Source organism: Ostrea edulis, chromosome 3, assembly GCF_947568905.1.
Source record: "Ostrea edulis chromosome 3, xbOstEdul1.1, whole genome shotgun sequence".
In the NCBI taxonomy this organism is placed as follows: Eukaryota; Metazoa; Mollusca; class Bivalvia; order Ostreida; family Ostreidae; genus Ostrea; species Ostrea edulis.
This window is the reverse complement of record NC_079166.1, coordinates 75515190-75528026: the sequence shown is the minus strand read 5'-3', so window position 1 is coordinate 75528026 and position 12837 is coordinate 75515190. Positions and strand designations below refer to the sequence as shown.

At 33.0% G+C, this 12837-nt stretch overlaps 2 long non-coding RNA genes across 3 annotated transcripts; one reads left to right on the top strand and one right to left on the bottom strand.

Moving 5' to 3' along the window:
- Positions 1-538: 538 nt before the first annotated feature.
- On the bottom strand, positions 539-2374 carry LOC130052562 (uncharacterized). 2 transcript variants are annotated; one of them, XR_008800901.1, is made up of 2 exons: positions 1368-2374; positions 539-1174 (listed from the first exon to the last, which is right to left on the bottom strand). It is a non-coding gene; the product is annotated as an uncharacterized LOC130052562 (long non-coding RNA). The 2 variants fall into 2 exon arrangements; XR_008800900.1 differs by having other exon boundaries at positions 1590-1732.
- Positions 2375-5600: 3226 nt separating this feature from the next.
- On the top strand, positions 5601-12636 carry LOC125675903 (uncharacterized). Its single transcript, XR_007370692.2, has 2 exons — positions 5601-6290; positions 12377-12636. It is a non-coding gene; the product is annotated as an uncharacterized LOC125675903 (long non-coding RNA).
- Positions 12637-12837: the final 201 nt, after the last annotated feature.

Genomic DNA, 12837 nt, shown 5'->3' with positions numbered 1-12837 from the left:
ATTTGTGATATTATTTTGTTTATGCATCTTGTAATAGAGGCTACCTGTGAAGAAATAAAGTAATTAAAGTAAAAGTAAACAATTCTGCTTCCTAGGAGGCTGAGAAAGTTCTAGATTGATATAAGGTCTGCCGGGGTAATAATGCACTGTAAAGCGCTTTGAGCAGCATACGCTGGAAAAAGCGTTATATAAAACCAATCATTATTATTATTAATTACTACGATAGGTTAGCCGCTTGTATACATGTATACGTTTTAACGTCATCCTCAGGAATTTTTCACTCATATGGGGACGTCACCATTGCCGATGAAGAGCTGCAAAATTTAGGCCTGTTTGGTGCTTACAGTCTTTGAGCAGGGAAGGATCTTTATAGTCCCACACCTGCTGTGACACGGGGCCTCGGTTTTTTGCGGTCTCATCCGAAGGACCGTCCCATTTAGTCGTCTCTTACGACAAGCAATGAGAACTGAAAACCTATTCTAACCCGGATACCCACGGGACAGGTCTATAATATAGGTTTTTAAAACTATAATAAAGGTAAAATTGTATGCACATATAATACAGATAGAAAATATACATGTGCTTGCCTGTGTCAGATATAGATAGAAAATACAGGTACTTGGCTGGAATTATTAATGGTGAAAAATAGAGATATCCATGATGAAGATGAAAATACAAATGCACTTAATCTATGTGGTAAATATAAATGTTTATACAAAATATCGCCACCTATAATTTTATTGGAAATATTAGATACCAGTAACCTAAGTGTAAAATAAAGAAACCTGTATTAAGTACGTAATTCATGTTAAAACTTTCATCGGGCATACCAATCATTCACGGCATTCTGAAATGGTTAATAATATGACATTTTCAGATCTTATAAAACAAGTGGAAACATTAAAAAAATCCCATATCCTCCATATCGATATTGAAGACATTGACAGCATTTATCGAACACGTTTTACCGGTCTCTATAGCCGAGTGTTTCGAGACCGGAAGTCACTGGTTCCATTCCCGATCCCGGCGCCGCGTCGATTGGTCTGTTGTTCGCATTAGAGATATTAAAGGTGAAAGTCACGAGAGTTAACAAAATAAACAAGTCTTGTTGCATTGGTCAAAGTTTGAGGCACTTACATAGAGCTGGTGACGTCTCAACACAAGTGAAAACCTCCTGAATGAAATATAAAGAAAAGCACAATCGAATAAGTATCCGTGATGTAAGGGTAGGATTAACGATTTTGTTATTTTAGAGCTGAATATAAATGATGTCATATCCATTCTTCGTGTTAATAAAGCTGTAAGACCAGATTGCATCAGTGGTATATTGTTGAATTCAATAACAAGGATTATTTCAAAAACACTACCTATGCATGCTTTTTAACATGCCTTTGAATGAAAACACATTTCCCAATCATTGTCAATTAGCTAATGCGCTGTCAGATAATTTTGTTTCTAAAAGTTGGCTCATCTGTAAAACCCTATCTGAGAAATTTCACTAGACTTACGTAAGCAACATTATGGAAATAATGATATTCAAACAAGTCTATAATCATGTTCATTCAAATGACATCAGGCAGGTGTCTTACCAGATATCAGTTGCTGGATTCCAGTATTGTGAAGCATTGCTGGGGAAAATCGTGTTGTATGGTGATTTGTCAACTATCAAGGTCAATTGACAGGGTTTGGAATATTATATTCACACGGGATAGCAGGCGGTCTTTTTAACGGTTTTACAGTAAGTCAGAAAGTTATGTTTTATATAGATGTTTTCTCCTCTAGCGAATCCATTAACGCTGAGATCCTTCCAAGGTTCCATGATTTCTCCTTTGTTATTTCTAATACATGTTTAATATAAGTAAATGATGTTTCAGAAACTTGGCACTACATGTATGTAGATTACGTGCAGATGACAATTCTAAACAAAATTCCTCCTCAAATGCCGCTGGCATAGACTATGATATTAACCATAAGCTAAATGTGTCAGATGAATGGTCTAAACATTCTTCTTAAATGTTGATCCTTCAAAAAGCATCTTTATATTTAAAAACAAAATAAAGAATCGGGTTTGTTCATCTAAATGTAAACATCTTGGATTACTTTAAAAAAAAAAAAAATTTATACTGTATATCAAACAAACCTCGAACCCACATTTATACCAACGGGTATCGTAAAACTATTGCATGTGCTTTCCAGCCGACAAGTAATGGATACAAAACATGGCTTACCTCCCTTGTTTAATGGTCCAAACCTTAAATGGACCAGCAATAGTTGTCTGCCCTTTATTCATTTGATATATCATAAATTAAGTTTTTATCAAGTGAAACATCAAATACTTTTTAAAAACACAATTTTTTTTTTCCATTTTATTATTTTAAAAAATATATATGAGAATTACATCTTGAATTAATTTTGAAAATGTTGCGAACAAGAAATTATACATCCGCCTGAGAGATTGATACACTATTAGTTCGAATTCTGAAAATTAACTTTGCTGATACATGTACGTATGCAAGTTGTTTTTTTTGGGGGGGGGGGGGGGGGTCTTTTTTGTAAGATTAGGAATTTTGCTATATATTTGAATAAATCGACTTTACACACAGTATGGAAAACCTCATTTTGTAATATTTTCTGATTTCTATAATTTCTCCTGTGTTAAATGAATTCACACGATTCTGTCATCATGTTGATACAAAATCTCGAAACGGAGTTTCAAATCGATTCGCGATTTCATCGAAATTTCCGTTTAACTGTAAGCTTTAAAAAAATGTCTAGAAATTGACCAAGAACCTCTCTATTTGTACCCATTTAAGAAGTGATTAACATCGGTGTTCTTTTGAAATATTTAAAAAAAAAAAAAAATAAATATAACGTAAGTCAAATAAGATTTTATTTTTAAAAAATCCACGAAATGTTTTTCAGCGCGTCTTTAATTATGATCGAGTCTGAACAAAGTAATAAGGCTGGTTTAAAGTCTTGCGTTTTCATCTGCAAGCTAGTGCCTGCTCTGGGCCGCCTCTGTTGATGACTGACACAGAGGAAATGTAAACAAGCCGTGATTGTCGACAAGGAAGTGTCACCGGCTGACGGGGAGTTTTTCCTTCACCTGCCAAGATATACTTTTCCTCTGGTCAAAAAAGTACACACAGTCCCATAACTCTACCACTTCAAAGACAAAAGAAAATCCAATCTTGTTATGAGACCAGAATATTTACATAATAGTATACTAAACTGAAGCGTATAATTTATATTGCTGAGAAAATTAATTTAGCATACATAACGACAAGAGGGGGAGTGGAATCGCTGCTAATCAAAAATTGTGTTATAAATAAGGGATAAGAGTTTATCTGCGGGTTCGAGATAATTATAATTAAATTTCTTTGAATAATCCAATATACATTTCATATATTTCATGGTTCTCATTGGTGTCGTTCATGGTTTTTTTTTTTCTTAGTTTGCTTAAGGCTTTTGTCATAATGTAGCCCATTGCTAGTTTTGAATTCAAAGTGAAAGTATTTGTTATTGTCGAAAAAAAAAATCCTGATATGAAAAGTAAACAGTAATTAACAGCTATAAAATCAAGTATCATATTTGCAATGAAAATACAAATTTAAAGTTTGATATATATACATGCACATATACTTAGAAACACACATATCGAACATATGTTTTTCTTTTCTAATTCTCTTTTTTTTTTCTTAATTAGGAAGAAAAAGGAGATATTGATTTTCTTTTAGCTTAACCTTATATGATCTCAAAAAAACTAACATGTCTATAAAACAAAATCATATTTAAAACACCGCATTTTCTTCTCCGCAATCAGATATATATTTTTCTAAGTAAAATTATTTTGTAAATTAAGAAATATCCCCCCAACTTTAGCTAGTATTCTAATTTTCAGCAAAGTTATTTTGCTATCAGGACAAAGCTTTTAATTATATACCACATTTGACCAAATCGTGTTTGAATTGATTCCATTAATTAATATTAATCAACATTTATTTTATTAATTTTGACAAGTAAATGATCTATTTTAAAAATTCGAGGATACTTCTTTATATATAGTATAAGTATTTTGAAGTAAATATTCAAAGATGTTATTACAAATTACAGAGTTCAATAGTTCAATAGCTACAGCCTGACTATTTCTAGATACAGTAATTATTAGTCTGATGGACGAGGATGTTTTAATAACATTTTTTTTTCTTTCGTATCGAAATTACTTGCCAAAAACTTGCACTGGTGTCAGAAACTTTGTACAGTAATATGTTATACGTGTTTCATTTTAATCCATAATTTTTTTGGTTTAAGCATTTTGAAGAGAGAAAAAATTTAGACGTTCAACCACAAAAACAAAAGTTATAAATTCTCAAACATTTGTGTATGAATTCAAGGATGCTAATTAATACAAAACTGTACAGTCGTTTGGGATTAATCAGAAAAGCCTTTTTGTAAACTGAATTTTTTTTGTGTGTAGTATTCATTGAATGTTTCTTATGTGGTAAGGATATTTTGAGATTGTATAACATTTATTATGAGGGGTGTAAAACATCACAGGATTTTTAAATGTTACCCTTGTTTAGAAAATGTTACTTTAGAGGCAGTCAATGTGTCAGAAAATACGAATATGTCTGCTTTACGACGGGCGGTTGAGAGTTGTCTGCTTTACGACGGGCGGTTGAGAGTTGTCTGCTTTACGGCGTGCGGTTGAGAGTTGAGTGGATGAATATCCTCTTTTTCAAAAAGTAATGTATGAAGCCAACAAATATATTGCACATGAAGATGATAAACAGGAAACCTTTGACGAAATCTGGGAATCCCGGAACACGTTTTGTCCCCCCCCCCCTCCTCTGTCTCTCTCTCTCTCTCTCTCTCTCTCTCTCTCTCTCTCTCTCTCTCTCTCTCTCTCTCTCTCTCTCTCGTTCTCTCTCTCTTACTTTGTGAACATGCAACGCTGATGAGAAATACAATATCAGACATTTCAATTATTGAAATTTTAATTGACTGTAAGAACAATTTTGAACTCATTTACCACATAAATATATACCTCAGCTATGACAAATTCACAGGTGTTTGTTTAATTTTTTGTATGAGTAAGTGTATATGCTCTGTAATATATATATATATATATATATATATATATATATATATATATATATATATATATATAATTTCGACTGTGTTGCAAGCCTTCCTGAGTCGTATTTACTGTTTTAACAATAAAATGGTACCCGACATAATGATAAATTCTATATTTTTACATTATGTCATGTCAAAAACTCGCAAATTTCTTAAAACTATCAATTTTCACTGAAATACAATAGCATGAACGTGTTTAGGACCTCAAGATTATGTATCATGTTATTTACGCTGTTCAATAAAAGATAAAAACTGTCACATGTTTGTTTGTTATACTCCTGACAGGGGCTCTCTGGCACGTGATATTTGTTTTGATAATACGATCAAAACAACAATATTGCGGTTTTCCTTTTATTATATTGAATAGTTTTCCCCTTCTTTTCTCGTTACTGAGGTTTTAAGCGCCGCGACGGAAATCGACCCTGATTTTTGGCTGGCCCTCAGTAGATTATTTAGAAACAACAATAAAAAAATCGGCACGTAACTTGTTTACGAAATAATTTACATTCCATTGTATGCATGAGTTAAAATCCAACAAACATGGGTTTGTGTGGTTCTGTTTTGGTGTGCTATTATTTTTTTAACATCGCTAAACAAAAACATCAAATGGGCTGTCAATCTGCAACTTTAAAATGTATTTTTTTAATAACCTTCATATGGAATCACACGTTTCAATTAATTAAGATTTTAGTTTCCTGTCCTTTACATTAGCAAAAGTTAATAAACAATATGAGAAATTAAATTCTAAAACAAAAAATAAATAAAAATTCACAAAACATTCACGTTACGTAACATGAGTATTATTACAGATTTCTTATTAACAAACTAATTCAAATCTGAAATGTGAATGCACGTGCATGGTTCATTGAATCGCTTAATAAGTTGTGGGCAGGGCGAACAAATCTCTGTGTTGTATAAGTACACTACGGAACCCGTAGTCAGCTCTCGATTCAACATGCTCCCAGTCAAACAATCCCGGTCGTATCTAGTGCTCTGTGCTCTTGTGTTGATATCAGTGCGTAACGGACTCGGTTGTCGGGATTCCGTGTTTATGAACTCTTTGAGCATTATATCGGAATGTCGAAATCAGATTGGAGATATGTTATTACTAATGTGCCAAATTCCCAGCTTCATCGATCTCTTTGACAGCGGTACGTATATCGTATTATGTTTAATTTTCTTTCTTTTTGTAAATGCATATTGTAGATATACATAGTCCGTATATGCTTCAAGATATTGCATGTTCCAAAAATTATTAAAAAGAGTTTTGCAAATTAGGATATGTTTATTATCAGTGGTTTGATCTCTCCCATTGTTTCTTTATTCCTTTAATTACCTAATGTGATATTTAATAAATATCTAATTATTTAATTGGGATTTGACAATTGAATATGTTTCCATTGATGTAATCAACAGCTGTGAGCTAATCACACTATTTATTTTCACATTGATGACACGCGCCAGATCGAGGCTGGAAACACACGTGCATTTGCAGTATGGTTTTAGAATAAAACGCTTACTTTTTTTTAACTTAAGTATCAACTTAACTTCAAGGTTGAAATAAGGAATTATTATCATTAGTATCTAATAAGTACAAATTCACCCGGTGGTACATGAAATTATGATATAAGATGCAGTAATTTTGGCTTCCGTAATCTACTCGGTAAAAGAAAAATGTAGACGAAAGAGTTTTGCATAAGAAATTTAGGGATAAGATGGGTTTATTTTTTATGTAAAAAAATATTTCCCTCATTGTATAAAAATCCCTTTTCGTCTTTAGGAAGATTAAATTAAAATTTGAATTGTAACAGTTTAAGATCAGATGTATTCTTGAAATTAAATATTTCATTACATTTCTAAAGAAATAATCGAATGCTAACTCATAGCTATGACACATCAGTCAGAATCATTGTAGCATGTGCTGCTGAGCTTAACTGCAGTTTCTTTTTTTAATTTGAATCACTGCGCAGACCGTTTGCTTTTTCTGTCATTGAACTGTTTGTAAGATCAATAAATGAGAGTGAACACATGTATTATGATTTCCAGTCGAATTTGAAATAACTTTAAGTAAGTAAATAGTTTTTGTATGAAAAAATATAGTGTAAATATAGAGAAAAAAATTACACTGATGGAGACATAAATATACAATTGACTGTGTATTAAAATAACTATAAAGTATATTGAGGCCGTTGTTCTCATTATTGGTGTGGGGGATATAGACATTAATATCACATGATTTATTTCATCTGATTATGATTTACCTATTTTTTTTTTATCTACATGCATTTATGTCATAATTAGATAACAATACTTATACTTACTAACATATCTTCATAATGTCAAACGGAATTTATGAAATTATTTCGCAGTTTTTGTGTTCATTAAATTCCGTTTAATTAAAATCGTTTTGTAGTTTCTCTATTCATTCGGTTTTGTTTAATTAAAATCATTTCGCGGTTTCTGTGTTCATTAAGTTCCGTTTCATGAAAAGCGTTTCGCAGTTTCTGTGTCCGTATAATCCCATTCTATCATATTCAGTCATGGGAAAAAATGTATCAGTTTACGTTATGGGATATGGGTGCTGAAATAAGGTAGTGACTTCACGAAGAACCTTCACCACTCACAAATAAATAGGAACCCAAGCTGACCTGGGTAATTAATATGGTGTCAGGGTCAGGATAAATATACCAAAATAAAATTTTAATCCAAAGAGCCTTATCAGGCAAACTGCGGTCCAGCTTTACATCGAGGCTCTTTACTAGTAGGCTGTTTGATTTACCGTAATCAAAAGACGGAACAGAGTATTTGTTTGTTTTGAACATCCTTATTGATTAAATCAAAATATGCACCTTGGACTATAGAACTGGTCTTCCATCTCCCCATTTTTGTAATCGTCCGCTTGACTTCCGCCTCCGCCGTGTTCTCGTGCTCATTTTGTACTCATTCAGAGCTTACATCGCGCTCATTTTACTTTCACGTGGAAAATAAATAAAGCGAACACGTGCTATAGAGACTGACATTTTTGTTTTATTTGTTCCATGGTCTTATACACGTGTATCAAACATTGTACTTATTGATGCAGAGCACATACACATTGATTGATGACCCAGAGGAGATCAAATCCATTTTCACAACTAGCTCTGATGTAGATAGATAAGAAAAACATATATGATTAATTAAATTTCAAAACACTAATAATCTTTCCAAAGACAAACTTTACTGGAAATGATAATTATTTGATAATCAGATTTTTTTTTTTTTACAAATTCATCGATACATTTGTAAGTTTAAAAAAATGATGATACAATATTTATGCGAAGATATTTATTATTTCACGATATTTAAATATAAGAAATTAGTTATACTGTTGACAACATTCAAATCGTTCGCATTTCGCTCAATGACCGCTCAAAGATCGCTTTTGTGCATGGACTCGTCCATTTCTGTGAGCATTCTGTGTTCATTTTTCACTCAGGATTATCTCACCGAGAAGCCAATTTCGCTCACCACTTTCTGCATTGTCGCCACGCCATCTCTCATTCCAATCTGCTCCAGTAATCTAAAGACCAACTGAACGGCCATAGTTTTATTCCAGGCTATCGTGTATATGTATTTCTTTATTTCTAATCTTATTGTGGTCCCCCCTCCTCCCCCCCCCCCCCCCAATCTGATTTCATTTCATTTTAATGTCAAATAATTCCTAGCATCCGTTGTAAATACTCTCGCCGCTGAAGCTTTTCCCCAGTAGGTGCTTGCTTAATAAAACTTCAGACCTATGCCACTTCCATTTGAGGATCACTAATTCATGTTTCGTCTTTTGCAACTTAATCTGATATAAGTAACATGTTACATGAATCATTAACGCTCCGTTATTGCTGTTTGGAAAACGACACAAAAGCCAATACGTTAGATTAACAATTCAAATTAAAATACACCAAAGTTACATAACGAAAATGGAGTCCATTAAAGGTACAGCAACTTTCAGGAAGTTAGCAAACATATAGCTTTGTTTGAATAATTTCTTATATACGCATGACCGATTTGAAAAAATAAATTATTTTTGAAATACTATGAGCAGAAATTTCGTTTTTTGGAAATTCATTCCGAAAAATCACATTTACGCGAAATCATAAAACGTTCGTGAACTGAATAGGAGAAATTGGGAGATTATGTTAGCTTGGTCATGTCTTGACATGAATGTGAGGTAATTAATGACGTGCAATTTGCTGTAAATCGCTCAGCGTTTACTAACGGTTTGCAACACCTTTGTTAACTGTTCAAGTTCAAGTTCATATATTCACTCAAACCACATTATACATGGTACATGAGGTGCATTAAATACAGATAAATTTGAGTAAGGATAAGGCCAGAGTATGTACAAATATATACAATATACATGTAGTGAAAAAGTATCTGCAAAATATGTTAAGGAGGACAGGCTAACTCATAGATTTTTTAGGTGTTTTAATCTTACTGGTTGACATAATTTCATGAAACTTAATAACATTAGGTCTTGTGTAATACCTACTGTGTAGGTATTCTTTTCTAATATTTGACAAAGCATTGCATTCTAATATATAATGGAATTCGTCTGCAATTTTTTATTCATTACACAAAACACAAAATCTTTCATTATATGGAATACTAATCCATCTGCCAGTCTCAGCTGGAAGGCGGTGATTTGTGGTGTTCGCAACACCTTTCCTAAATATACATGTTCGCAACACCTTTGCTAACTGTTCGCAACATCTCTGCAATGCGATCACTCACAATCTAAACAGCATTAGAAATATCAAAATGTTTCAGGGAAGGAGCCGACATTTAGTAAGACATAACGGTCATCAGACTGATGCACATCCCCAACAGTAAGATTAATGCACAGACATATGTTGCGTGGTCTTTCGATAGAAATGGTACGCTGCTTAGACACCTTGTCCAGTTCATATTAAGGAGTTACACTCTACATCAGAAATTGATAAAACAAGAAACAGAATTCACAAATACAAGTTCTAAATTTGCATAGCTAGGTATAATCTGCTAACCTGACTGATTTACAATATACGACTTGTATACACTGATTATTTGATATTAATATGCAGTTCAAGCATCAAAGAAAGAGGTTTTCAATGCATAAATTATCTGAAACGCTGTAATAAATTGCATAATTTCACAATATGATGTGACGTTTCTTCCATCTTTGACATAATTTCATAAATTTGTTCCGTGCTGCCTACAAATGTGTGCTTGTGGCTAAATTAGGAACACCGTTTATTATTCCCGACCATTATTTTCGTCATTTTAAGGTCAAAGGTTAACGTGGACCTTGACTCTTTTATACGTACGGTTTTTATTTAGATCTAAACGAATGACTTATTGACAGAACTCGCAAGATATGGTAATACAATCAAACTGATTTTATCATCGTTCATCCTTTAAAAAAAATCAGCATGCATTAGCAGAATTTCTAAATTCGATGACACATTCTATGCATTTACCCTGTCTAAATCATTTGAAGTCGATCAAGAAGAAAAAAAAATGTGTAATTATGTACAAGGCGAAAGGAGCAATGAAACCGTTTGTAGCCAAATATTTATTGAAAAGGAAACAAGCAATTCATAAAGTGAAATTGTTTCACAAAGGATTTGTATTTCGTGCAAGAATCTTAATGCATGTCGGTCATTCTTCTTAATTTGATCAGGATGCAAACTTATACAAAATCATAAAAAATGCATTTCATCACCATTTGCGATTCTCAGATATAATATAGTCAATTTGAAGCGGTTCTCAGATATAGGATAGTCAATTTGACGCGGTTCTCAGATATAGGATAGTCAATTTGACGCGGTTTCTTGTAAAAGTTGTGATCCTCTTCGAACAAATTTCCTATATTTACCAAAGGTCCATCTCTCATGTAAACTAAAACGTATTTTCTGATCATTCTGTTTGTTGAAAGAGGCACTGTGTGATTTCTGACAGAAAACGAATGTTCACAAAACCGAGAATTCTGACAAAAGCACTCAACAGCTTCTTTTGGACTCCGTAAAACTCGAGATCTGTAGCGAGACTAAATCTCATATCATCAGAAACAATGACTATGATACAATTTCACATAATTTATCTCATGCATTAGCTGTCATTTTTAAGTATATTACATCAGAAATTTGCAATTTTTCAGTTTAATTCAGATATTATTAACCTGTTAATTTTCTTTTATAAAACGTACCTTTAAACAAGCATTTATTATTTTATTTTTTTTATCTCTAAAGGGAAATCTATGGCATATTGTAATCTGCGCTCTCCTATGAAGTAAAATAAAATTTTGGTTCATTCTTTGAATATATCATGTACCCGTATGCATGAACCTACATGATAACTTCCGTCAGTAACCCACTACATTATAAGAGTTTTAAAAATGATACAAATGAACCCACAAATTATGAATAATCTTTGGTTTACATGTAACCCCCCCTTCCTAATCTGTTCATGAATCATCTTACATAATTAGAACAGGGAAGTAGCGGAGCGTTTTGCGGTTATTAGCTTCACCTTGTAGTGAAGGTGTTTACAGAATGCTTCACGTATGAAAAATGACATCTACTATCAGCGGAACATTAAGAGCTTCTCGCCGTCAAAGTCGTAGCTGTTATCTATTACATTTACTTACTTCTGTCCCGAAGAATGATTAAATTCTTCGCTTTTCTATTTATGTGCCGAGAGCTGATTGGTCGCCCCTCGTTTCCAAGGTTAATACTATCGCTAAATATACATACAAATATCTGAAAATATATACAATGACGGTCTCGGTTGCTAATCAAATTCAACAGAAAAACATACAAGTGCTGCGGCGGGCATAATGTGCAATAATAATGCAATATAGATTTGATGTTAAGATAAAAAAGATAATGTCTAATGCTCGATTGTGTTTTCATCCCCCCCCCTTTTTTTAAAAGGCAAATGAACAAAACTAATATTACCAAATATTACCTTCTTATTAGGTTAAGGCAACTATAAATGCTTAAAATGACAAGTCACCAAATACAACATAAAACCACTGATACATCCACCTTTTTGACAAAAAGCAAAACGAAAGTTCAGGGCGCCAAAACTACCCACGAATAGTAGTGTTCGTTAGCAAGAGAACATGCGTTGTTTTGATATTCATAAAGTACAAACAGACCACGGTCATATTTGTTGACATTAAAATTAACCTCTGTTTTCAATTTTTTTTTTTTTACAGATGCTGTTTCCGACACTCAGCCTGCTCAACATTTAACAATGGACGATTTAGTGTGCGAATGTTGCTTTAAATCATGTTTTCCCGGTGATTTTAAAAAATACTGTCATTTAACCACAAAGTGATGCACACATCTGCCACATAAGGCGTCCACACACACAAACTGTTCTCTATGCCAGATTATTATTGTTCTCTTTATGACGGTGATTGTTGATACGTTGTGCATGTTAAGTTTGACACATAAAATGCGTTTTTTAAGTTTATTTGGTTTTTGCTTATTTTCTTTTTAGGTGGATTTATTTTTTCCACAGATTGTCTGAGAATGTTATATCTGTAGTATATAAAAAGGTGAAGATAACGAACAGTGACAAATCCCATAACTCCTATAAAGGAGTGGGGCAAATTTCAAACCTTATAAAATGTGTAAATTCCAGGACCTTCCGGTGGCTTCTCCCCATTGATCC